The following is a 26,735-nucleotide window of genomic DNA, read 5'->3' on the forward strand; positions in this document are numbered from 1 at the left end:
TCACTATCATGTTAACTAAAATAAAAAGTAAACAAATAATAGTAATAAATAAATACAATAAAATAATAAAGTATTAACTAAAATAGATAAAATTATATTATATATGCACATCTTGAATAAACATAGGTGGATAACGGACTTAATTAAGGAGTAAATAATAAATATAAAGTAAATAAACTCTTGAACACAATTACACCTGTACAGAGTGTTTACATTCTGCGCAGAGAACTCCGAATCAAGCCCCCAAAGGTGGATGGTATGGTAGAATTCCTGGAATGAAGCGTCTGGAATCGAGCGGCATTGGACGCTGAGTAAGAACGTTTGAGACATAGACGCTCAGGACTTGAGTGTATAAGCTGGCCATTGCCAGAACTCCAATAGTCTGTTTACAATAGATCTCAGAGTCATGTTTCAAACTTCGGGAGTATAGTAATTACACTAGAGGAGTAGGATGATGAGTAAGGTTTATATGGAAGTTTAAGAAGTTAATGGGATGATGTTGGGAACAAAGGGTCATTACAGGGGTGTTAAAGTCATGATAAAGGGTTTTGTTTGTACCATAATAAGGACTATTGTTCGAAGGACTTTGAACTGATAGGACTGAATGCGTTTTATGTTCGAAGGTTTAGCTGCTCCCTACAGTTCATGTCCACAGATCCAGATAGGTGTAACGATACTACTAAACTAAAAATTAAAATTTGAGATAAATGAGTTCAGTTGTTTAAGGAAAATTAATCAAAAATTACCCTTATAACAACAGTAGGTCTATACCTAAATTGGAATAAAACATCAAACCAAACTGAGAAGCTAAAAAAGAAAGATGTGACGCAATCATATAAAAATTGTAGAAAAAAGTAGTTATGATGAAAAATGAAATTTAACATCTCATTTTATGTACTTAAAATTTTTTAAGTAAAAATATAATCGTTAAAAATAAATGAAATCAGCAGTTGGTTAATAATTATATAAAGTTGGAATTTTATGGTACCTCACTGGTATTTTTATAGATATTAATCAAGTTTAATTAAACGAATTAATGTTTTAAAAGTCTGTATTATAAAAAAACATAAGGCAAAGGTTAGGAAATACCCTTCCAGATCTTTTCAAATTTCATAACTAAAAAAATACAAAACGTTAAATGGTAACGCGCCTGTTTACCAACCCTAAGGTTGTGAGTTCGAGCCCGGTCCTACCCCGGGATTCTTTCAAGCATATAATTACACAATGCTCACTCACAGCCTCCACCCCGGGCATTTGTGAGGACCGTTAGCTAATGGGTGACACTCACAAAAATAGGCGCGGGAGTGACGAACCAACCCTATGAAGACCTCGTGAAGAAACGGGCAATGTATTCCCATAGTACATCGCAAGAGGCCTTGGACCTCCACTAAAGAAGATATATATATATACTTGGGAAGTGAACATGCACACTGGGACACCCACCATATACAGGACGATGCATGAATACACAATGCATACATGCATTCTGATGGTCTATCTGATTTTAAGACAAATTCCTATCCGACACTGTTTTGATCCGACAAAGAAGTAAAACCTAACACAATTTTTAAAAGTTTATGGTGATATTACTTTTCATAGATAGATAGAGACTATTCTACCTTTTCACCAATTTGGCTTTTGCTATCAATATTCTACCACCTACTTCATAGATTCATAGACTACCTAGCTTATGCCCTGGAATATAAACTTTATGTAAGAGGTACATTTCTTGATTTGTAGTGATCATTTGATAGCGAGTGGCATGCAGGACTCCTTTATATACTGAAAAGATTTCTTCCCAGCACATATCATGTAATACTTCAGTCTATTTTAAGAGACAGATACTTATGGAATGGCAGGGCCCATCACTCTCCTCATAATTCGCAGCAGTAGCCGGAGTTCCACAGGACCAGCGGACCAGCACATTGCACATTTATTGTACACATCGTGGTTCGCCAAAAACATAGCAATATATAATCGGCCAAATTTTTAAGATCAACTAAACTTTTAGACAGAATTCAATATATTTTTGTAATAAAAAAATGAAACTAATGTAGCTTAGATGTATTATAATGTAGCTATGCATCAATATGTTTTTCTGGTAATACCAGTGGTATTTATCAGTTGATTTCCGAACATTTTCAGGAATTTCCGATGGAATACTATTTTTTTTTTTATGAATTCAGATAAATTAATTAAATTTTAAGACGAATTCATGTCTATTACCGTTTTGATCAGGCTCGTACTAAAGGCGTAAACTGTCGAAAACTGAAAACAATTTTTTACTTATAAATTAAAAAAAAAATTAACACTTTTAATTATGATGGTGGATTAACCGTAAGAATCCGTTATCGTAATACGAGCATAGTTTAATTGAGGCTTTATCTCACTGCAGCCTTTTAATATCCTCGGCCGGTTAAGGAAAATCGGATGATAATGATTCATATAAGAAATCAAAAGCGAAAATCACATAAAGCCTAAAAAAACTATTTTAGGTTTTAGATAATTTACTTTTTTATGATTACGTCGGATATAACGTCGGATAAAAACTGTACTATATAAATTCGTTTTAACATCAGATTTACTATCTGAAATAAATAAAAATATGATTTATTATATTATATTATAATAATTATTAAAGGTTTTACGAAGATAATGGATCTTTCAGACTTTTAAAACGATAGTAAATTAATATTAGTTTAAAGAAGATCAAAGATGTTCAGATTCTGGTACTGCGGGATTTAAGTGTGACTGATGATCTCCGCTAGCCTCAAGGGATTTGTCTTATGGGGGCCAATCATTATTACAGTGCCTTATCAGGCTCGGCTACTGTATTACTTAATTACTATAATATCCACAACTTCACTCCCTCTAATAACTGGTTATATCTTATTATTAGCTCAATCATTAAGTATTCAATATTAAAACCATATAAACTATGCAGACATATAATTAAATCATTAATTCTTTACCTGAGTGATATATATTATAATTTTAAAGTTAAAGAGAAAAAAGTGACTGGATATCTGTGTTTTAAAAAAAAATCATTTTAAATGAGATATGTTAAATTAACTCAAAACATTAAACTTTATATTTTATTTCTTTAGACCAGTTATTTTACTTGCATACATGTTTTATTTACTACATTTTTCATCACTTTATTTTAAATAATTTTCTTTTTGTACACATATTTGCTAACTAGATTTTCATACGTAGGTTATTATTTGTTCTTTCCTCTTGCTTAATTTAGATATCATTTAATAAAGATTAATTAAGACAAATATTACGAAATTTGAAACAATAATAGCGTTTAAAAAAAAGTTAACATACTTAAAACAAACACAATTTTACATGGTTTCAGTAAAATAAAATAATTAACAGCAGATACAATAAGAAAAAATACACAAAACTATAAAGATAATACAGCCTTTATCTTGTTATAATTATTAGACTGTACATGTCATTTAATACGATTTTCTATCTATAATGTTAGTAGTTTTCATATTTTCTAATCATTTTGTAATTTCTCTTATATATTATGCTTGTTATCTTCTTTTTTGTTCTTAGCCCCGATGAAGGCTTGAAATTCTGGCCAAGACGTCGGCAATAATACATTTTTGCTTATTTGTGCACATTATCTTCTCCTCATATATATGTCTCCTTCTTATTCAAAGTTGATTCCTGATACATCATGTTCAAATTGTAAAATAAACCATAAAGATGAATTACTTTTAACTAGCGATTTTAGGCAATTTCTACATCTATTTAATGGTGTTTTAATCATCATCATGGTACTAGCATATAACTAAATCCATCAACAAAAATATTATTTGTAAATATTTTATAGTGAAAATAGATTAAAAAAATTTAAATAAAATTAATATCGTAGATTACAAATCAAGATTGTTATGATAAAAAAACAAAAACAAATAATCATAAAACGGAAAACTGGCGAAATATGACAAGTATATAACGAACTGCAGAAATTTTAAAATTGATATAATTCTTTCATTAAAATATTTAAACTGAGGGAATATAGAAAAAATAAATATGATACGTCACAAAAATAATTTTTTTTTTTTTTATAATTGTACTTGTATTTGTTGGGATACCCAACTTTCCTTAAAGAGGAATGTGAAGCCAAAAAGAGGGGAGTTAACTACACCCTCGAAGCTCATGTTCACGTTTTGGTTTATAGTAATGATGGCTAAACTAAGGGAATATTACCTAACCTAACAATGGATGGAAACCGCAGATTGCCTCCTACTCCGCTGCCACGCCCCTGGAGTTCACCATTAGGACCGTCTTGTTTAAATTTTCCAGGCTGCTTACCCCATCCATTGTACAACTTTCACCAAGTCCATATTCCGAACAAAACTGTCAAAGTTTCTTTTTTCTCTTTTTATTTTTACTGCCTATAATTCTGTTCTGAAAGATCTTTTTTCGGACTTTGATATCTTTCGCTGGTATTTTGATATCTTCTCTTCATTTCCACACAAAGGCATGTGATGTGAATGAAAATTCCTTGAGACTTAAAAAAGCTTGGGATCGAGGTTTTCGAAAATAATTTTTTTGATACTCCAAAACATATCAATTAATTAAAAAAAGAAATGTTTTTGAGCATTTATTATCCTTTCTAAGGCAATTATAAAGGAAAAACAGAGTGGTTCTATATATTTCTGTCCATTATATATTAGTATTCAATAAAATATATATTACTTTAATATTTTATTTTTTACATTGTATATAAGATCTTACAAATATTTATAATTATTGAATTATATAATGAAGTAGTTAGTTTTTATAGTTTTTAAGGATAGTTTAAAAATTAAAAAAAAAAAATGATTTATACATGCTTATTAATAATATGAAGAATCTATATTATAATTGTTCTGGAAAATGGGAACAGTAACCTCCAATTGTGTCCATATTTATTGGGCGACAATTACAGTGTACCCATTAATCATTGTTTTGCTCGTCTCATTGCTTGTTGGGCATGCGATCATAAAACGATAAATCATGTTGGCTTAATTGATAAACGAGGCTTTATCGATCGTTTAAAAATGTTTGTATTTTACTTACTTATATTAAATATAGGTTTATTAAACTATTTATTTCACAAAATTAACAAAAATGCTAAATTTTGCGATGTTTTATATTATATTAAACTTAATTGACAATACTTGTTTCAATACTATTTTTTACTTCAAAAGACGTTTCAAGTAATGTTGGCCAAAAAGACTAATATGCCTAAAATAGTTTTTATTGTACGTTAGTTTATTATGAAAGAGAAAATTTCATCACAATGAAACTGTTTGGCATACCTTCATAATATCATCATGAATCTTAGAATACAATTATAATTGTACAAAAGTAATAATAATAAAATAATATTTACAATGCAAAGAGACGCGACGAGAAACGTATAGAGATAGAGTTCGAAGTTGTTTTTAGGCATTAAATAGGTAAAAAGTGGGAGTAATAATCATATTTATTATAACATTATACTTTAGATTTTTTGGAACACTAAAACCCCTAATAGTAAACCTCTACTCATTTGTAAGCATTAATTACATATTATTAGATTAAAACAATATTTATTTGATATTACAAAAGTAGAATATAAGGTTTGACCAGATTAGATCATGTGGCCAATAATACCCCCGACTTGTCATTAGATGGTTCCACTGCTTCCAAACCAAAACCCTTTCACCGTAGACGTCTCTCGCCAAATTCCTCTGTATATCTTTTCTCTATCTAAGGAATATATTTTGTATAAACGTTCTCTTTCTCAGCCTGCATCTTGACAGTCTGATCCTGATCACTCGTTTCTGATATACGTTATAGAGGAATCAACGATTAATGCTTCCTTTTTAGTTGCACGAAAGGCTTGAACGTCTAAAATCTACAATCACTCTATATCTACGCAATACACCTCTTGGCAAAAGATGTATAATTTTTTTCTAAAGCAGTTATTTTCTTTATATTATTGTGCCGCCCACATTTGTGGCAGAGAGGTCCGTCTTACATCTCCGTTCACCCGTTCACCTGACCACCGGTTCCCGAAACTCTACGGAGTGAAGCGTAGTTCATATTTAATTTATCCATTCCGAAACAGTGAGAAAATTTCTGTCATACATGAATCCATTGGCCAATTTATTTGATTTGAAATGGTGAATATCTATTTTCTAGGACTCCAATCGTCAACCGACTTAGAGGCTTGTCAAACTTTCTTTATGGGTAACGACTCTTCTACAATGTTTGCATCAATGCAATCTACAAACTTTAGAATTTCATCCCCAAAACAAATATCACCTGAAACAGAGTATTCTTTGCATTGACCAATTACTGGGACATAGACCAGTCCTGAAGAGTGGCTTCCCACTGACACAGGCCTCTGTATTTTCGCGCTTATATTGTAAGTATTCTCCGACAAATCTATACGCATGGACGAATTGCTTTTAACAGAAATAGGCGCTATTTGGCAATGGTGCAGTCTTCAATGGATAAATTAGAGACTAGAAGACAGATTTATTAGTCACTTTAATCTTCTGATCCTGTTTAAGGAGTATGGAAATATCAAGCTTTTCGACATTACGGCTAACTTTAAAAACCAGAATTTGAATAAAATCTAGTATTGACTTTAGTGAAAAATATATATACATACAATTTTACATTTCTTCTTTAATTAAGCCGACTTAAGGAAGAAACGATTCAGTTATAAGAAAGAAATCAATTATTTTTTTTTTAATGTTAGGATACATTGAGTGACAAGATAATTTGACAGCGTTCACTAAAAGCCACAATACAATCTTAGCTGGGGATGGACATGGTTTTAGGAACAACGGAAGAGATGGAACTTGTATTAAAATGCCAAGGAGGTGAATCCCCACAACCATCTTTTATGACTACTCAATGTAATAGAAACACGCTAATTTTTACATTAATTTATTCTGAATTAATTTTATAGAATACTGAAACTCTTATGTGGTTATATAGTGAATTAAACTAGTTGACTTATTAAAAATAATTGAGATCAATTAAAAATGGTTTTGAATGAATTCCTACCAACCATTTTATATAACTAAATTCAATAAAGAACGAGAAATAGTTTGTAAATAATGATCTCCGAGATCTTACTTTATGTTGAAAGGCCAGGTTTTTCACAACAGTGAAATATCAGTTTAAATAATTTGTACAATATAACAAGGAATATGTAGTTGTTCATTGGGGCTTTAGGGCATAAAACCCAGAGGTCATCAACGCTCATGTTTCACATTTTATAATTAATTTCAAGATTTAAAACACTTTAAATAATTACTAAATAAATTTAAATAATTACTTATTTTAGAATTATTTAGTACGTTTAACAAACTTTCGGTTTTAAACGTTATTGAAAAGGTTATTGCTTTTTAAGAAAATTAAAACCAGTTCCATGTTTTTCTGGTCATCATGTAAGGCATCCGATACACTCGGTCCCACTCCTAATCTACTTGAGTTCATGGGATGGAATTGGCATTCTTCAAATATGTGACTGACTGTGAGCGTACTATCGCAGTATTGACTTATTGGCGTTGGTTGCTTATTGATCAGGTATGCATGAGTTAAATTCGTATGACCTATTCTTAATCTGACTATAGCTACCTCTTTCCTGCGATTGGAACAGTATGATGTGGTCCATGGTTTAATGGTTTTAATAATTTTTAATTTGCTTGGCGGGCTTTCATTCCACTTGTGGCTTGCCAACTAGCCGATATTTCATTTTTCACCGGAAGACTTATTTCTTGAGGAGACTTATTCAGAATGGCCGCGCCCTAACCTGGAGCAAGTGCTTAGGAATATGTAATACTGCCAAAAATAAAAGATATCAGTGTTAAAAAAGTAACTTCAATAGTATAAAATAATGTATTTATTATTTATACATAAAATCTAACCCATGATTAAAAAATACTAAATAATTTATTGATAAGAAATAAATTGTTATAAGTAAATCAATTAATTAACAAAGCCTAATCAATTTTAATTCAAAATAATCCAACCTACCTCATCTCAGTACGGAAATTTAAAAAAAAACTTGTTTTAAGGAACCCATTTTATTAAAAGACATGTCCAACGTTTCGGCCCATCCGACCATCATTGAGGACAATCTTATTTTAATAATTGAAGGTTCGGAATTAGTTATTACATTATTTTAAATAATTACATTCAATTATATATTTCTTTTTTAACTATTAGAAATGTTTTTAACTTTATACACTAGTATAATACTAAGATTTTAACACTGTATAAGTTTAAATAATTTAACTTAATTTCTGAGAGTTTTAAGTGATGTAGCTGCTTAAGCAAGTTGAAGGTTGTGGTAGGCATCTTATCAACATCTAATCTTGAAAGATGTTAATCTACTGCTTTAAACAGATCCCTTTATATTTTGTCTTGTTTTGTTTTTCTTTCATAGTCTTGGACATCCTTACTCCTCGTCCCTGAATTATTAAAACTATTTTTTTCTTTCTAAAATACTCTCTCACTACTGGAGAAGTTTTCCTACTATTACCTATACATCGATGGCTCACTTCATAACGGTGCTAAGTACATTTCCAATAGCATCACGAAAAATACAATAAATGTTTCTCTCTTTTAGGAATATCACAACTTTTCAATAAATTTTTTGACGAGACAGATTTAGGTATGAATTCCTCCTTTCATCTCCCAGCATAACCCTTCGTCTAGTAACATTACTTCCTTACGAAGTACATATTTATCAAACGGAAATACATGGCCACTTCCACAGTCTAAAATCGATCTCGAAGGATATCGAACTAACTCTAATGTAAATCATAAGAAGTAGTACGTTCAATGGTGCAAGTGTGAAAACTCAAGATGGCAATATACTCATCCCTCTACATTATGAAGTTAGACAATAGTATGTTTAACTCAATTTATGTTATATTCATTATGTTTATTCTAAGACAATATTTAATCCTACCTACTCACTGTATTTATTTTATTTTATTTTTTATTATTTATGTACTTGTAGTTCTTGTTTTAATTAATTAGGTGTTTTTTCACCAACCTTCAGTTTAATTGTATCACTTCATTTATTCTAGATAAATGTTGATTTTTTTTTGGTTAAACGTGTATCTGTATTCGATTTATCATACATCATTAATTATTAGAAACTCAATCTGTTATTATGGGAGCTTATTGTTTATATGTATTCACCAAGTTTATTTATTACATTCAATGTTTTTAGTTATGTACACGTCAAGTTTTATATTTTTAGTTATTTATTTTTCTTCTAGTTTATAGTTAAGTATTATTTTTTAACGAATAGTGAGTTTATAGGGCATTTTTTGTTATAAGAGCATTTGATTTTTTGGGGGGATTTTTTTGTCTCTTTTTTTTTTTTTAATATTCTTAATATAATAGGATTAACACGTGTCCGTGTTAACTTCACTTTACATGCACATAGTGTGCGGTTTCGCATGGAGTATGTACAATGTTTAAATAACCTTAAAAGAAGAATTTCTTTCTTTCTTTTTTCAACCTATTTTCTTTTTTTATCTTTTGTTTTATTACTTTTTAAAAAAATCTCTATTTTTTTTTAGGTTCTATTGCCTTAGGGAGAGATGGTTGACGGCAAAGCTGAACCGAAAATATGAATATTTAAGAGGTGTACTAGCGAGACCGTGTGAGTGGCCAGGGACTACTAGTGGTGAGGAAAACGTCAGGCACATTCCACGCAAGATGGTCCACCATTGACCTCCTTTCCTCACCGGTTGGTCAACCTCCATCCTGTCCAAAAATTGAATAAGGATATTTAAGACACGAGGCAGGATTACTAAAAGGTAAATTGTAGAATTCAGAATGGTCAATTAGGCACGCCTTTATTTTTTGGAAATATTATGAATTAAAAAACAAGTATGAGAAGTTTTCATTACAGTATTTTCAGGAATTTCCATTTTCATGAAATTTATATTTGAAATCAGATACTTGAAGTTTTGTTACATCCAATAAGAAAGCTATCGCAATGTAGAGTAAATTGATAATCACCCATTCTTTAATCCTCCAAAACTTAATTTCTGTTTCTCTGGCTAACATTTTCTTCTTTATTATAATTAGTTCTATGTCCTTATCGAGAGGCAACACGGTTGAAGTAAAACCAATACAGAAAATTAAAAAAAAAAAAAAGAAAAAAGAAGATGTTCATAATATAATAATTCGGTGTTTGCATAGAAATGTATAAAAAAAACCACTTTTATTAGCAAAATGTTAGAATAATTTTTGTTATTGACATTTTGAATGTTACTTTTCACAAAAAGTAAGTTTTTGTCAGTCAATTGAGAAATTTGATTAACTTCGGAAATTAACCACGTTACGAACAAAAATGGGGAAAAATTTGTATTAATTTCTAACGAAAAGTTTTACATATTTTCATCAATTATTGTGATTTACAAAAAAGTGCCAAATTCTTCCAAAACGGAGTTCATTCGGATTCATTGCCGTAAATTATTATCAGGATTTCGACTTTTTAAGCTAAGTATCATATTTTCTAATTTTCTATATCTTTCAAATATTTTCTAATTTTTTGACATCCATCGGTATATATTACATCTATATTACAACTCTTATTTCTAGAAATCTATTTGAGAACCTTATAAAATATCTTTCCTCTTATCTCATTAAGTTAATTATCATATTCTTTCATAGTTTATATTTATCCGTTTTTACTACTAATAAAACAGAGAAAAAAATTAATTATAATCAAGTTAGTTATTTCAAATAAATACAATTAATGGCCATTTAGGAAGAATATTTTTTAAAAAATCGTCATTTAAGTCCTATCAGATTATTTCAACGAGGACTCGACTTTGCTGATATTAATTGTACATTGATAGTTTAATCAACATTATTGGAGAAAATCAATCCACGGCTGATGTAACAGAATAATTAATTATTGATAATGATCGATCCATTGGCGGATCCAAAAAAAAGGAGGGGTGCGTAGAGAACCCCTTCCTCCCCGAAAGAAAAAGAAAATCTTAATTTTTTGAAAAATTGTATATTATATCTCCCAAATTACCATTTTAATAAAGTTTGTAATTTCTAGCAGTAATACTATATATTTCTGTTTTAATGATATTAGTGCATTTTATTTTTTTTTTCTGTTTCAAAATTTATTCAAGATCACACTACTTGCTCACGAAGTACTAAGTCCTATGAAGGGTCAGTTCATAGGTTGTAGTGGTACAGATATTTCTTTTTTTTTCACAATTAAAAACTAAAATATTCGGGTTTTAATGTACTTGCCACTAAACAAATTTCTAATTTTCTTAGCAGTCTTTACCTTGACATCGTTGGCGGGGTTCGGTTTACAATAAAAATAGTAGGATTCATGTATTTATTATTGGCCTAAACTGTAAAACCTTAGAAATTTAAATTAAATTTAGAGGCATATTTTTTTCTTCCCTACCTGAACAAAATTTGTGAATCTGACCTCGAAAAACATTTTGACCATATTTACACTATTTTAGGTAGTTGAGAAAATAATTTTGCCAAAAAATATACACTTTGGCTGAATGAGCCAATTAAAAAGTAATTATTCTGACCCATAAATCGAAATCAATTTAAAAAAGCCAAAGCTCTAATCATAACAGCTCGTTTAACCCGTTGGTATTATTATATCCACAAATTAGATTGAATTATCTAATTAGTATTAATTATAATTATCATCATAGATCAAATAATAACGGAAATTGAATTAAGAGTTTAATTGTTACATAATTAAAAATAATAACATACATTCAAAAGGCGGTAAATTTTCAGTTCTTCAAGACACCCTCCCTCCATTGAACAAGAGAGCCTGGGAAGAGAGCAGAGATTATGCAGACTGTATAATGGTACATGTATCTCAGGAGAGATATTAATATTTATAAGGGAAGGAAGGAGCCAAATTGCTGTCAACTTGTCCGAAAGTTTCTGCTCTTATTTAAATATTGAATCACTGGCCAAGGACAGTAGCGAAAGCTGTAGCTAGCATCTGCCTGAGGATGCATAATTCATTGGTGTCCAGCGGATCCTATCTTCCAAGCAGTTGGATGGTCAGGTATTTACTCAAGTCAATCTATTTATGTATTTTTTCTTCATATATAAAGACATTATAATATTAATTCAGTGTATTTATGTTAAAATTTTAATCAGATTCCCTATTACATATCCAAAGACTTTTTTTAACAATATGTACCGGGTAGTACTAAAAAAAGTATACAGAATAGCAGAAAAAAATATTTCTTTAATTAATTTTTTTTTCCAATAATTCTGTGAGTACTATTGTTATCATTTATATATTTTACTCTTTTCCTTTTTGTTCTTATTTTTCTTCATAAATTGTATGAATAAATACTTACGACAATAATATGAATAAATACAACACAAAAAACAACTTAATTACTTAAAAATAATTTTTCTGCTGTTTGTACCTTTCTTGACCACTTCTCGTGTGTATCTATCATATCTATCATTCTACAATCAATTATATTCTGTCAGCTAATAATCTTTGGTTGTTTTTTTCTGACGGTCAAAATTTTAGCATAAGTTCTTTTGTGTAAAGACTATACCGAGATGATTCTAGCAAATTTTGTGTATTTTTAATTTTCATCTATAATTATTTTAGGCATTTTCCGCTATTTTATTATAACGACAGAGAGAGAAGCACAGAGATTTCTTGGAGCCCTGCTTTGCCTTTCACCCCAGATAGGCAAAATTTGGTTCGGAGCTCCCAAGGGTAAGTGTAAATATTGTGTATAGGTGCGAATAAGTATTTATTCTATTATTTTTTTATTTTGAACATAATTTAAAAAAAAATTATTTTATCAGGTTTGTATTGCCATATTTTTTATATCGATTCATGTTTTTATATTTACATATCATAATAGTATTTTTTTATTTTATTATTATTTTATATTTCTACAATTAGTACTGTTATCATTCATATTTTTCTTGTTTGTTTTTCTTTATTTTTTTTCTATATTGTATGAATAAATACAAGATATATTGCCCTTAATTGTGGCAAATTGTATTAGATCTCTTCAATAAGAAACAACTAGAATAAAAAAAAAACTGATTGTAATAAAAACTATTAAAAATTAATTAAAATACTGCTTAATGACGGATTAATTTTTAAACGAATAAATAATAAAACATTAAATTAATAATAAATAATAATTGGGGTGCGTTAGACTTTTAGAGTTGTGTCTGTTAACTTCATCTCATCAGTTAAATATTAATCTTAAAATTTTAAGGATCATGAACTATTGTTGTATTAAAGTTTCATTTGAAAAGTTTCTTTAGTTTCGTTTCAGATATTTCAATATGTACTGAAAATTTTCAAAAGAAAAGAAAAAAAATTTAAATGGTTCTAAATTTATGACCTTTATTATTATTTGTATTTATATTATATAGTATTATTACCTTTAGAAATACAATAAGACGAATATGACTGCCAGAATCTAACTCTTCCCTCTGTTTCTAAGTAATCGTGGCTCTCGTAAATTTTGAAGTAGTTTTTGATAATATTATACGAGAAAATAACTGTCAGGGTATACCTCAGAGTTAGATTCTACGTAAATTTTTAAAAAATGCTAAATTTATACCCATTTATGCTTCCACTGCCATTTATACTTGTAGTTCTTCTTCATCACTTAGGACCTGTTTTTGTTGGGCTACAGATTGTTTTAAAAATATATTTTTACAGGCTTTTTGTGTTGTTTTTTTTTCAAACCAGACTGGAACTGGTTAGATCAGTCAATAAGGCGCTGTGCAACTAATTTCAAGGACCAGGGTTCAAATCCAGCTGTGAAAGATATTTATTCTCTTATTATAGCCAAGAGTCAACCCCGTGGGTTCGGTAGCCCTCCGGAGCCCAGACAGCCTGTATAAAATGAGGACCCTTAATTGGGATAACATTTGGAGGAGTGTGGTCATGAACAAGTCACCTCCTTGCACAATGATTGTTCATGAAACATTAGTTCCTTACAAAGATGTATAGGTTTTGATATGTGTAAAAATGACTTATTAGTTTAGGATTATAATCTATTTATTTTTAAATGGATAAGATAGTTAATTTTACAGTTTATGAAAACCACTGCTGTAGATTTAGTATAAGAATTAAATGAAAGATATTTTAACTTTTGATGATGGCAATGTAGCACTAAACTCATAGAAATCATCAATAGATAGCAACGTATAAATAAAACAAACAAAACTATCAGAGCAGTAGAACAGTAATTAAAAACAAAATTATCACCTTTGTTTATTTTTTTAAATTTATTTAATGTAATTTACAACTGTACAAAATAATACAATAAGTATATATGTTGTATGTTTCATATACACTTGAAAATCTTGGAAAGGAACCACCCATTGATGGTACTTCAAACATTAATTTAAATTAGAAGGTCCCTTCTTTTCAGACGCCTCGGAGGATTATCAGGGATCGTTAAGGATGAAAGATTAAGAATTAATGGGTTAGGATGGTTAAGGAGTTTGGAATGAAAAGACGCATATCTGTTTTGGGCATAATCTGCAACGAATGGGATGTTAAGGTCTTTGTGAATGAGTTTATTTGTAACGTAATAAGGAGCATCAAGGATTTTACGTAGGATTTTGGATTGTATGGATTGGATGCAGGAAGAATTTGATGGTTTGGTGGAGCCCCAGAGCTCAATTCCATAAGTCTAAATTAGTCTGATTATCCTAGAAGAGAATTATCCCTTCTTCAAGGAGTTCATTTACGGGTGGAAGGAGGTGGTGGGCCCAACTCATTACACGAAGGGAAGGACTTGACCGCCCAACATCGGTGACCCACCAGAAGATGAGGAAGATGAGACCAGGAGGGCTGGACCAACCTGGTAACTGCAGGAGGCACCCAGAGGGATGCAGTGAACAAGGTGCAGCTCCATCAGACGTAGCGCTGGGCTGCACCACAGTAAAAAATAAAAAATAAATAAAAATAAAAAAAAATAAATAAAAATTAATTGAATAATTAATAAAAGAATAAAAAAGGAAAAAATTGGTGATCCTAGGGAGTAGTGGAATGCGCAAACCCCAGCGCACTACCCCACTGCTTCCGCACCCCGTATGCCAGAAATGGCAAGGGAGGGGGATATAAAAAAAAAAAAAAAGTCATTATCGTAGTGTATACTATTTTTTTGTAATGAATGGGAAGTTTAGAGCGTTTGTCAAGAAAGTGTTGTAGCAATCGAAATCTACGAGCAGTTTCTTGTCGTTTCAGTCTTGTGTGTGGATTCCAAGTAAGTCTCTTGTCAAGATGGAGTCCTAAGTATCGAATCTGTTCAACAGGCGTTAGTGGAGTATTTAGAAAGGATACAAATTATCACCTTAATAAAATCTTCGCTTGTTCAGCTTTTTTAAGTTTATTCACATATTAAAAAAAAAAAAAATCATCATTATGACAATGTAACTAAACTTTAAATAAGTGAAATTGAAAACATTTAGTAGCAATATTGTACTGAAACTGCAGTAAATGCACATTGCATATCATAATAATACGGAATTAGAAAGAGCTCTAAGTATTTTTCAAGCCCCGTAATTTATGTATGATTAATACCGTAGGGAAAATATGAGAGCACGGTATGAAGTAGGTATAGGAAATTATTAAAAATGACGCTAAGTGATGGGGTTGCTCCAAAAAGGGAGATTAATTACTCCCTCGCAGATTGAGCGATTAGAAAAGCCTTATAATTTCACTCTCTAATGATATATTTTTAGTTCAATTATGAGATTATTGGTGGTTCATGCTCTCAGTTTGTTTTATAAATTAATTCGAGAGAGGCAGGATCTCGGGTGATTGATAACACTGACGGTAAGCATCCAGTGTTAATGGTCGACACCAATGGCCTCTTTCACGGGACAAATTGTAACGCTTATCTTGTCATGTCATTTGTTTTTTAATTTTAGGAAATTATAGGTATGCGTTACAAAATTACTTTTTAAATTGTCTGAAATAAATATTAAACAGTTCCATTTGGGACGCGCTAATTATGTCTAGTGAGGTTATGATTTATGCTTAAATATAATGTTTTGATAATTTTTGAAATTTAAAATTTTTTAAATAAAAAATTCGACAATACATTGTTTATTTCATACCGACTTTTATTCTCTAATTTATAACTGTATGACTTTTAATTGTTTATATTTTTTATTTGTTTGAAGATCTAATATAATCCTATTATCCACTCCAATATCTAATACTCTAATACTGGTAAAATCAGAGGGGAGAGTGGGCACAGGTTTTGTGTACCTTAATTATCTTTAGGTGTGCTTGAACTAGAATTATGAAAGACTTCCATTAAATTGCTTCCACCTTTTTGCACTTACAATCTAAGTCCAAATATATAGAATATGGAAATATATGGAATATGTTATACAAAGTTACAAAATTGATTAATTTATTTTCACTTAAATCCAAAATGGCTAAAAGTTCTTCTTCAAACCCTTCTTTTATTCACATTTGTATACTATTATAAATATATAATTATTATACAGTTTCCTTCCAAACGTTTCAGTTATACGATTTTTTATCAATTAATAACAATATTGTTATCATATTCCTCATTTTATTAGTTGAAACAAACTTTTCTAGAGCCCAATATATATTTTACACCAATCCTGGAAAGTCTAAGATGAATATACCATAGTAAGAAACGAAACCTTGACAAATGTAAACTATAAGAGGTGAAGAAGTATGCAATGCTTACATTGCGTCTTCTACAGTAAAAAACTGAATCATAGTAAACCATATGTCATAAAATCTAAGTAAAAAAATATTTCGATATATTACAGTTTTGAACTGAATAGGCTTTATCCTTATTGCTAAGATTATATGCATATCTTAAAATAACCATTTTATTTATGTTAGAATGCTGAACTGAAACAACGATATAATAGTATAAAAAGTATAGATTGGTATAAAAATATAAATGAATGTAAACGGGTTTCCTTGGGTATATGCTTAAAATATTTTTATAATAATCATTATCTCTGAGTCCAATAATTAAATTAGTCCGATTTATATAATATTTCTTTAACCTGGAAGAGAATTTAATTATCTGACAAATGAGTAGTATAATGACAGTGATGTATAACCTTCAGATTATTCGAAATACAAATTTTTCTTATTTATTGCATAAAACCCTTCACAAAAACCAGCCTGTCTAACTCAACAATAATTTTTCAAATCAGAATTATAGTTTCTGGATGTAGCACGTTTAGATAAAATATTCAGCTTTATACTATACGTCAGATCAACTAATTACTATTTATGATTTCACTATATCGTCAGCCCAGAAGCATAGATTTGATTATTTTTTCTATTCACAGAAGAAAAAAAAATAATATTTTTATTTACTAACATTTCCGCTTTTCAGTATTTGTTCTCAAAATCTTTTGTGTTATTAACAAATTTTTAATAATTTATATCTTTAATAAATAATATTCGCAATTTTTTAAATAAGTACATAATTAAAAAATCCAATAGTTGGGAAAACTACTCATTTTCCTTAACTTCTGAATTTTTTTCCCGTCTTATAAAAAGGGAATGACATCAAAAATGGATTTTTTTTTTTTAAATCATCTTATTTGTGTCAAATTTAAATTTAAATGTTAGTTCAAACATTTTCATAATTACATTAATACTTAATAATTTTATTAATTCTTTCCCTTATTTCATGAATTAATTAATCTTTATTAAATGCTTTTATCAAATTTTCGGGATATTTATTAATTTACGATCGTTGATAAATTATAGTATTTCTATGTTAATAAGAATAATTTGAATTCTTAGCCATTTGATTCATTTAGATTTTTTAATGCATGTTCACTAATTTGTGTATGTGTACGGCTGTAGTGTGCTGCTACCTGTGGTCATGTTTTGGAGTCAGGATCTCAGGTGGACTCGTCCTTGAAGACAGTACTTTCACACTGTCTACTAGAAGAGGAAGGCTATCATGAATCATTAAATCCTGAGTAGAGAAACAGTCAAATCATTGATGACCTGAACAAGTAACTTATCTGAAAGTAACCGGTTACAGTAACTGCCAATAAATCACTGCTATTACACTCTTTAATAATTACACTATCAATTCCCTGATCGTTGTAATTATAATCCCTAATTGCTCGTAATCGTCTTAAATTGCATGCTGTTTGTTTTAATAATGAACTATTAAATTTTATCAATGGAAACATTATAAAAAAAATTTAATAAATAATGTTTGAAGAATATTTATATGGTAATGAAACAACACTATAATACCTTGTCATCAATAAATAAGTGTCTAATTTGATATAATTTAGCTATTATTTAAACTATAATATTATTTAATTAGTAACAGGATAATTGCATATAATAACACAGATTTAAAGAACAATTATATGAAATTTGAATTTTCGCACCATGAATCATTCAAAGGAAATTACTTTACAACGTTATTTCGTTATACTTAACGTAAAGCAATAATACTTCATTGCCTTATTTTGCCACAAAATAATTTGACTAACCTGATTTATTTCATTTGTAGGATGTTTATGATAAAAAAGTTGATTCATTTGATCATCAATAAATAATATTTACAGGCAGTGTTATAAGCCTATTTCCAATGAAACTCATATTGATCGATGCAAACGGTTAAATAAACAAACCTGCTATAATTTTTAATGTTAGTTCCATAATGATTAAGTATTTATGGAATCACCGTTTTCCACATATATTGTTTATTATTTACCAATTTATTTACGTTTATATATTTTAAAAATGTCTTTTAAATATTAATTACATCTAAATTTTTAGCTAAGAGTGTTGCCCAATATGTATTTGCTAGAGAAAATTAAAGTAAATATAATAATATGTATATTTATATACAATAATACAAATAAATAAAAAAATATTAATTATTAACTAATTTAGACACTGACATATATATAACGGTAATAGAAGGAATTAAATACTAATATATTAAAAGAGTACATTTACTAACTATATGATTGACAAAAAAATTGTAATACTTAATAAAAGAAATATTTTATATTTACAATAGTGATGGTTGCATAATAAAAATATTATATAAATGCTTAAATTAGGATTTTTGAATAATGGTAAACTAATTATTATAACATAGATGTATAAAAAACTTACCTCTTAAAATGATTCTCGCAACCTTTTATGGGTACATCTGTATTAATAATATGTGATAGAGAAAAAAATTGAGCCTTCAAGGCTTAGATCATTGAGCAAAAAATAACAATAAACAATAGTACTATATATTTTAATACAAAAAAATAATTCATGTCTATAAATATTAAACAAAAATTTTATTCAGTTTATAATATTTTAACGTTTCAATCTCAGAAGCTGCAATCATATTTTCTTTATTAGAAAATAGATAGTTAATAAAAATCATCTATCACCATTTTGATTAGTTTTAATTAGGTTTGGAATTTATATAAATACAAGAATATTTTAAAATGGTAAATAAGTAATACTATTTTTGTTCTTTATTTTTAAGAAAATATAAATTTCGGGTGTGGACACAAAGATCACATGAGTGATCTTACTTCATGAGTGATCATAAATCATGATTGATATAAAAGTCCACAAAGTGATCATACTTCAACTCTTGTCTTATTAGTGGTTAGTCTAGTTATGTTGGTGGAACATTCACTGATTTTTATTAATTAACATTTATGACTCTTTACTAGATTCTGCTAAAATTACCTTCTTGTAATATTCATATAAACATTTAGATTAATTATACATTAAATGAGGTGTTGCATTCCAAAAGCAACCGTTTCCATTTTTTTTTTTTTTGTCTTGGAGCCCTTTTGGGGTCTATCCAGTCATAAAGTGGGCACCCTTATTGAAGAAAAATTTGATGGTAGAAAAAACATCACTCCCTTGTACAACCGTTGTTCTAAAAAAAGTACTCCTTAGAAAGTGCTTAACTCCTGACTTCATGGGTTATAGCGGTTCACTGTTATTATTATTATTTGTATTTTTAATTAGCAGCTTTGTTACTAGATTATCAGAATATAAAAAAATATTCTCTAAACCAAAAAAAAAAAATTATAAATCTCTTTTTATTAGGGAATATTTAATTTTTATTTCGTGTTAATCTAGCATCAAAACTGTTAATTAAATACAAAATAATTTAGTAAAATTTAAAAATAGACTTGGCTAGTTTGGAAATGAAATACCCCAAATATTTCTCGGTATCTGGTGAGTTATATTAATCTATAAAGTAAATTAGAAATTAAATATAACATCTTTTTTAAGTGCACATTATTATTGATCAAATTCGTACCTCGTAACTCCAAAAAAATAATCATTGTACCATCAAAAAATCAGTCTTGGTATCCTGAAAAACGATGTTTCTATAATGATGTGTCAATTATTTTTTAAATAGTGTAAAAATCGTACAGTTTATTTTTCGGTCTGAATTGATTGAGTCAACTCAGTTTAAGTAATGATTTGATCTATACATGAGATAAAATTTCTGTTCATTAAGTAAATATAAAAATTAATCAATAATGAAAAGTATAAATAAATTTATGTAGTAACATTTAGCTGCAGCTAATGTCTATTCAATCATACAACTTAAAATAAAAAACAGCGTTTATTTATTATTAAACACTTTGTTTTGTGCTGAAATAGTGTTCATTTAAATATAATACAATATTATACACAATAACAAAAATTATTATTTAATTATCTTATTATTATTTATTTATATTGAATATACATTACTTTTTACCAGATATTGTTTTTTATATTTATTTTTAATTATATTCCGAACATTTAATAAAATTATCTCATGATTTAATAAATTAATCATTTATGTATATGTATGTATATCAGTGAAGAAATAACAGTTTATTTTGACGACAAAAGAACTCCATATCAAAACTACATTGAACGAAATTATATATAGTATAAATCCTCTGTATATAGTATGTCCTCAGGTTGTTAATTGCATATTTGTTAGACTGCAATACTTGTACAACATATTCTCTGATGACAAAATGTGGCTAGAGCCGAAATGAGGTCTAGGTACTGGAGGCGGGCCAAGGGCAAAACGACTTACATAACCACTCTCTTTCTCTCTAGCGTGTACCAACACAGCAACTTCGAAGGTCTCTCCTGCAAAGGACATTAAATTCAAATTATTGATATTTTGAAGCAATTAATGAATGAATTAACATTGTTTATAAAAAAAATGTATAAGCCTACTTGTTAAACTAATTGAAGTTGAAGTTCGAAATATGTCTGTTACAAATCAAACAAGTTTTGAATTTCAAGGGCTTTTTACTTATATTTAGGGAGTATTAATGAAATTTTCCAAAGAAAATAATTGTTTGAAAAAATACATAAAAAATATTGGAGTTTACTAGTTGTAGATGAATCGCGTAGGTTTATAAGCTTAAATTTGAGCCTAACGAGTTGGAATTTTTACACAACATTACGCAGTTTTTATATAACAAAATTAAATATTAAATGTATGAGTGTTAAATGCTGATAATTTGCAAATTAGATACTCTGATACTACAGCACGTGCAGAATTACAAGTTTTCCTCTTTGTTATGAATTTCTTTTTTACCAGTGTCATTTGTTTCTCAGCTAGATTTCCTAGAATGCACAATGGAATTGTTTTTAAATTTGATGATTTCAAGGTTTCACTCAACACGTAACAATTCCACGATCGGAAGATTTAACAATAATGATCTATTATGACGTCTCATGATATGACGACTTTTATAATTAAAAAAAAAAATTAAGGAAAAAATCACACTTTAATCCCTTCAATCATAAAACTACTGACGTGAATTGTGAGTTTTTAATCAGATTTAAGAAAATTTTGGCTGATAACTTTTGTTTTTATAAATTTTTATTTAATAATTTTTAAGTATTCTTTAAATTATCAAGGAACGTTGATGTTTGAAGTTCGTTATATTAAATATTTTGATTTTAGTCAGTATAAGATGGATAATTTGACAGGAATTTCTTGGTTTATGGCCTAGAACCAGGGTTTGGAAACGCCTGATAAAAGTTTAAATGAATTCATTTCAGTTGCAGTGATCTTTCACTAAAATTTTTAGTTATATCTGTTCTTCATGTTTAACTAATCATAATTCATGCTATTAATAAATTTATATATCTATAAATTTAATGGCTAAATTGACCAAATTAATATAGAAACAAAAAAGTCAATTTTTTTTAACGATATCATATTTAGAGACTGTGCTTTCAAAAAATTGAATTATTTGATTTGGTTCTTAATGTTTAAATAATAAACTAAATATGAATACAAAAGAAAAAAAAATAATATCTAGTGATTTTACTGTATAAACAACTTCATTTTCTGAATAAAGCTCTCACTTTGGGATGTCTTGTTAAATTTATACAAACATGCCAATTTAATGAATAAACATAATTTTATGAAGTTCTAGAATATTCTGTATAAACCCTAGTTTATAGAGGTAGAAGCTACCTAATTTTATATTAGTTTATTTATTATTACATTAGTTTATACTGGTAGAAGCTACCTAATTTTATGAAGTTCTAGAATATTCTGTATAAACCCTAGTTTGATTGAGCTTAAAATATTAGTAGAAGTTTATATCAGATATGAGATTACACAGATATGAAGGAAGTGTAGGCCTATTTCGAAATATTCTCACACGTTCAGCTTCAGGTATGAATTGTCATTCCCAAGCGTGTCGACAATTTTTATGCCAAGCATACAGTCCCATCGTGGTTTCGCATTCACACGGTTTGATGGCAATAAATTTCAATAATTTATTATAAAATGGATCATTAACGACATTCTTTTCAGAAGATATACAATTTACTTTATGCGTTATATATAACAGTCAAGATTTATTGTGACAGAACCCAAAGAGAAACTTTTTTTTCCTTACTATGATTTACAGTTTTAGTGTTAAAAATGTTGGGCGTTGTTTCGTAACATAGTTTAGTAGTTGCTTAACCAATTATATACTTATTAGCTCCCTATTTTATTTATTAAAATTTTAAATCTTGTTGATAAAGTTCCTTAAAATATAATTGAATGCTATTTCGATAAATTGGCGCGATATCATTATAAATGAAAATTTTAAAATTTATATTGAAACCCAGCATATTATTACGCATATATACTTAAATAACGTAAATACATTTAAAAATGAGCATTAAGTTATGTAACTATGAAGAAGGACAAAAAGCGACGAATACAAAAATTGTTCAGTCAATCGATTATGAATCATTATTTAAAGTTTTAAGTTAGAGTTATAAATTTGAAAACTGCATTAGGAATTATATTTTTAAAAAATATAACATGTTCTGTATAGTATGAACCATTTTAGTATTCATACATGTCCGTTATAAATAGGATTGGTGATTTTATTTTATACATATTTTTTCTACAAATTTAAGTTTTATACTTATAAGGAAATTTCATGTTTTTGAGAATTCTAAATCAATTTTATTTTACATAATTTTAAATACTTCACTTTTTAAAAATATTTATACTTATTTTTCTTATAAATATAAATTTCTTTGTATATTTCCCTTTTCACTTGATTTTTTTTTTTCCTTTAATCAAAACGATATTTTTGGAAAATTAGAAAAAAAAACTATAGATAATTATAACACAGTTCTCAATTATTTTCCGGGAAGTCTAAAATTAACATATGTATTCAAGCAATGAGGTTGCTTCTATAGATTTTTTTTTTTTTTTACTTTTGAGTACCATATGCCCCTGTTGAGTAAGATCTTTTTTGAAAACTTAAAGATGCATCTGGCTTAAAAATTTATTTATGAGAAAGATGAGGGTGGCGAATTAAACTATCACAATTAAACGTATTTTTAAAGAAAGTTAGTTGTAAACGACTTTATGTTACTTTCATAAGTAGATTTTTTTCATTTTTGAAATTTCTTATATTAAATCATAAATGTTTTTATTAAATATTTATGAAAAAATCTCACATATTTTTTAATATATTTTAACTCAAGTTACTTATAAGAAAATAAGATCACATATAATAAAAATAATTATAAAATATTAAAATGGGGTGAACTGTTCGATCTAAAATGCTCGATCACAAATTTAACTTCAGGCAGACAAAATTTGTTTATTGGATAAGAAGGATAATTGTTTATTTCAACATTAAGAAACTTCGAATGAACATAACAAATTCTGCTTGTAGCAAACCACTCTGCGTGATTTTGCTGTAGTATTTTCAAATACGTTAAGATTGGACCCCCAGCTACTTCAAAGAAGAGTGACGGAACCTCAAGATCGTAGCACATTCCTATATGAGGTGTCATTAGTAAGGAGCTCAACGTCGTGGAAGGGAGGGGGGAGGAAACCGGTCCCAAGATGGCCGTGGTCACGAAACCCCCACCACACCTTGTCAGTGAGGTCCGCCTCCATATCTCTCTCTGTATACATCTGTCTGTATCGGCTCATTTGAATACAACCTCGTTGGTTAGCCAGTCAATGCTCTATCTACCAACACGCTCGTAAATAACTCAACTTTGTCTTGGCATCTAAGGCCTAGAGCGATAATTCTGTCAGATAAAATGCAGCCGCAATGAATATACCGTATGACATCTATGAGTGGTTCAAACAACCATCTTCAAGCAGCATTGGCCTAACACAGCATAAAAGTTAAACATAATTTCGATTTAAAAAAAAAATATTAGAAATAGTTAATCACACTAAAAATAATAAAATAGCAGTGGCTATAAACATAACTAAAAATATTGAACATGCAATTAATTTTAATACTGGTACAAATAATTTAAATGCACATTAAATAGATATAAATCAATTAGAAATTTAATTATTAAACCGTCTGTATGAAATTATATTGCAAAATAGTATTTTAGGAATCATGTATTCTACTAACGAATAGAGGAGAAATATTTAGCATAGAGATAATCTATTATTTATCAATATTAATTGGAGTGAAGTTAACGATAATGATTATTGCAAGTTTTGTGTAAAAGACTAAATAAGAAGTTTGGATCAATTTATAGAATTTAAAATTATAGAAAATGGTAATGTTAAGTTGAGCGCCTAATGATCGGGCGATAGCCCCGCAATATTGTGATGAATAAATGAAGATAAAATAAAAAAAAGTTATCATGGAAGAATTATTCACCTCATTAGATAGTTGCAAAACTCTTCCAGTCAAATGAATCTAAATTATTAAAATAAATTTGCAGTATTTTCATTTTCAAAATTCGAATAAAGTTAAGAAATGCAAACATCTTTGCACATCAAAGTATAACCGAGAGATGGAGAGGATCGGTAAAAATCGTTAATCAATAATTATTTTCAGGTAAACATTCTTTGCAATTTATTTTAACTTTTAATTAAAAATACTCTCAAAAGCCCCTTTCCATATGCCACTGTTATAACCCAGTGAATGTATCAAAATTCCGAAAATCGTAAAGATCAGGGCCAATTTGTACGGCCTAACCATATCGTAATGACCCGATTAAAAAAATAAATTAATCTTTAGATGTGTTATACATGTACAATCTATTTAAAAGAAAAGATACTTTTTTAACAGTAAGCAATAGGATTGGGATTTTCCTATGACTAAAAATACCAAATATGTATTACACATATATATGTAATAATTTTAAAATATATATCAATGAAATATATGAAATATTCCAATTCAATAAAACTATTTAATACTTTCATATCGATGGCTTACTTCACAGTGGTGCTAAGTACATTTTCGCTAACTTTACAAACACTAAAATTAAATGTCTTCTCTTTTAGAAAAATTACAACTTTCCAATTTATTTTTTGTTTCAGTAGATTTAGATATAAGTTCTAAATCTGTTCAGTTTAAAAATTAATTGAAAAGTTTCAATTTTCCAAAAGAGGGGACTTTTAAATGTATATTTTGTAAAGCTGGTGGAAATGTACTTAGCACCACTGTGAACAAGCCATCCATATAAATATAAGAAAGCGATCTGCCCATTAAAAGGACAACGTAAAAAAATATGTCAGATCGGACTGACTGTCATAAAGGTTCCACTTGGTTGACATTTTCTCTTTCACCTCCTTTCAACTAATTAATTTGACATTCGGCAGCATGTCTTTAGAGCCTGGATTTGTTCTTCCAGTTCTATTTGTTTCTGTTTCTCCTCAGAAGACTTCTATTAATAAGTTCAATAAAGTTACGACCATTAGCAAAAGCTTAATTGCTGGACAAGGGAATCAGATTTCTTTCAATATCCAGATAGAATTTCAATAGTTTAATAGTATTTTTAACGGTAAGAAAGTATTTTAAAGTTTTCGGAATGAATTTACAATATATATTTTTTATTCGAGCTTTCATCACTTAAAAACTCTTTTTATTATTAATACATTAATCCCACGAATTTTCAAATTCAATTCAATAATTATCGAGGAGGAGTATAAGTAAAGGAGTATTATTCGAGAAGTTTTCGGATGAATTTTTGCCATTGTAAATTATTCAATAACTGTAGATAAACAACAGTTCGAAAATAAATAATATTAGCAAAAATGGTTTCTTCATTTTTATAATTATATTGTTTTTAATAAGACGTATCTCAATTGTAGAAATGTTATAGTTTAAAATATTAGTAATAAGAAGTTTGAACAGGACCAAGCTAAAATATA

The 26,735-nt window shown here is 28.6% G+C and overlaps 1 long non-coding RNA gene across 1 annotated transcript in view; it reads left to right on the forward strand.

Annotated features, from left to right (window-relative positions):
- Positions 1 to 26,735, forward strand: part of LOC136796882 (uncharacterized) — a 73,685-nt gene that overhangs the window by 15,728 nt on the left and 31,222 nt on the right. The window contains exons 2-4 of the long non-coding RNA XR_010844667.1: positions 9,606 to 9,845; positions 11,824 to 12,103; positions 12,671 to 12,781. This is a non-coding gene — a long non-coding RNA (uncharacterized lncRNA). The remainder of the gene's footprint in view (positions 1 to 9,605; positions 9,846 to 11,823; positions 12,104 to 12,670; positions 12,782 to 26,735) is intronic.

The sequence above is a fragment of the Halyomorpha halys genome, unplaced genomic scaffold (assembly GCF_000696795.3).
Source record: "Halyomorpha halys isolate HHAL.00 unplaced genomic scaffold, Hhal_1.1 Scaffold649.1, whole genome shotgun sequence".
In the NCBI taxonomy this organism is placed as follows: Eukaryota; Metazoa; Arthropoda; class Insecta; order Hemiptera; family Pentatomidae; genus Halyomorpha; species Halyomorpha halys.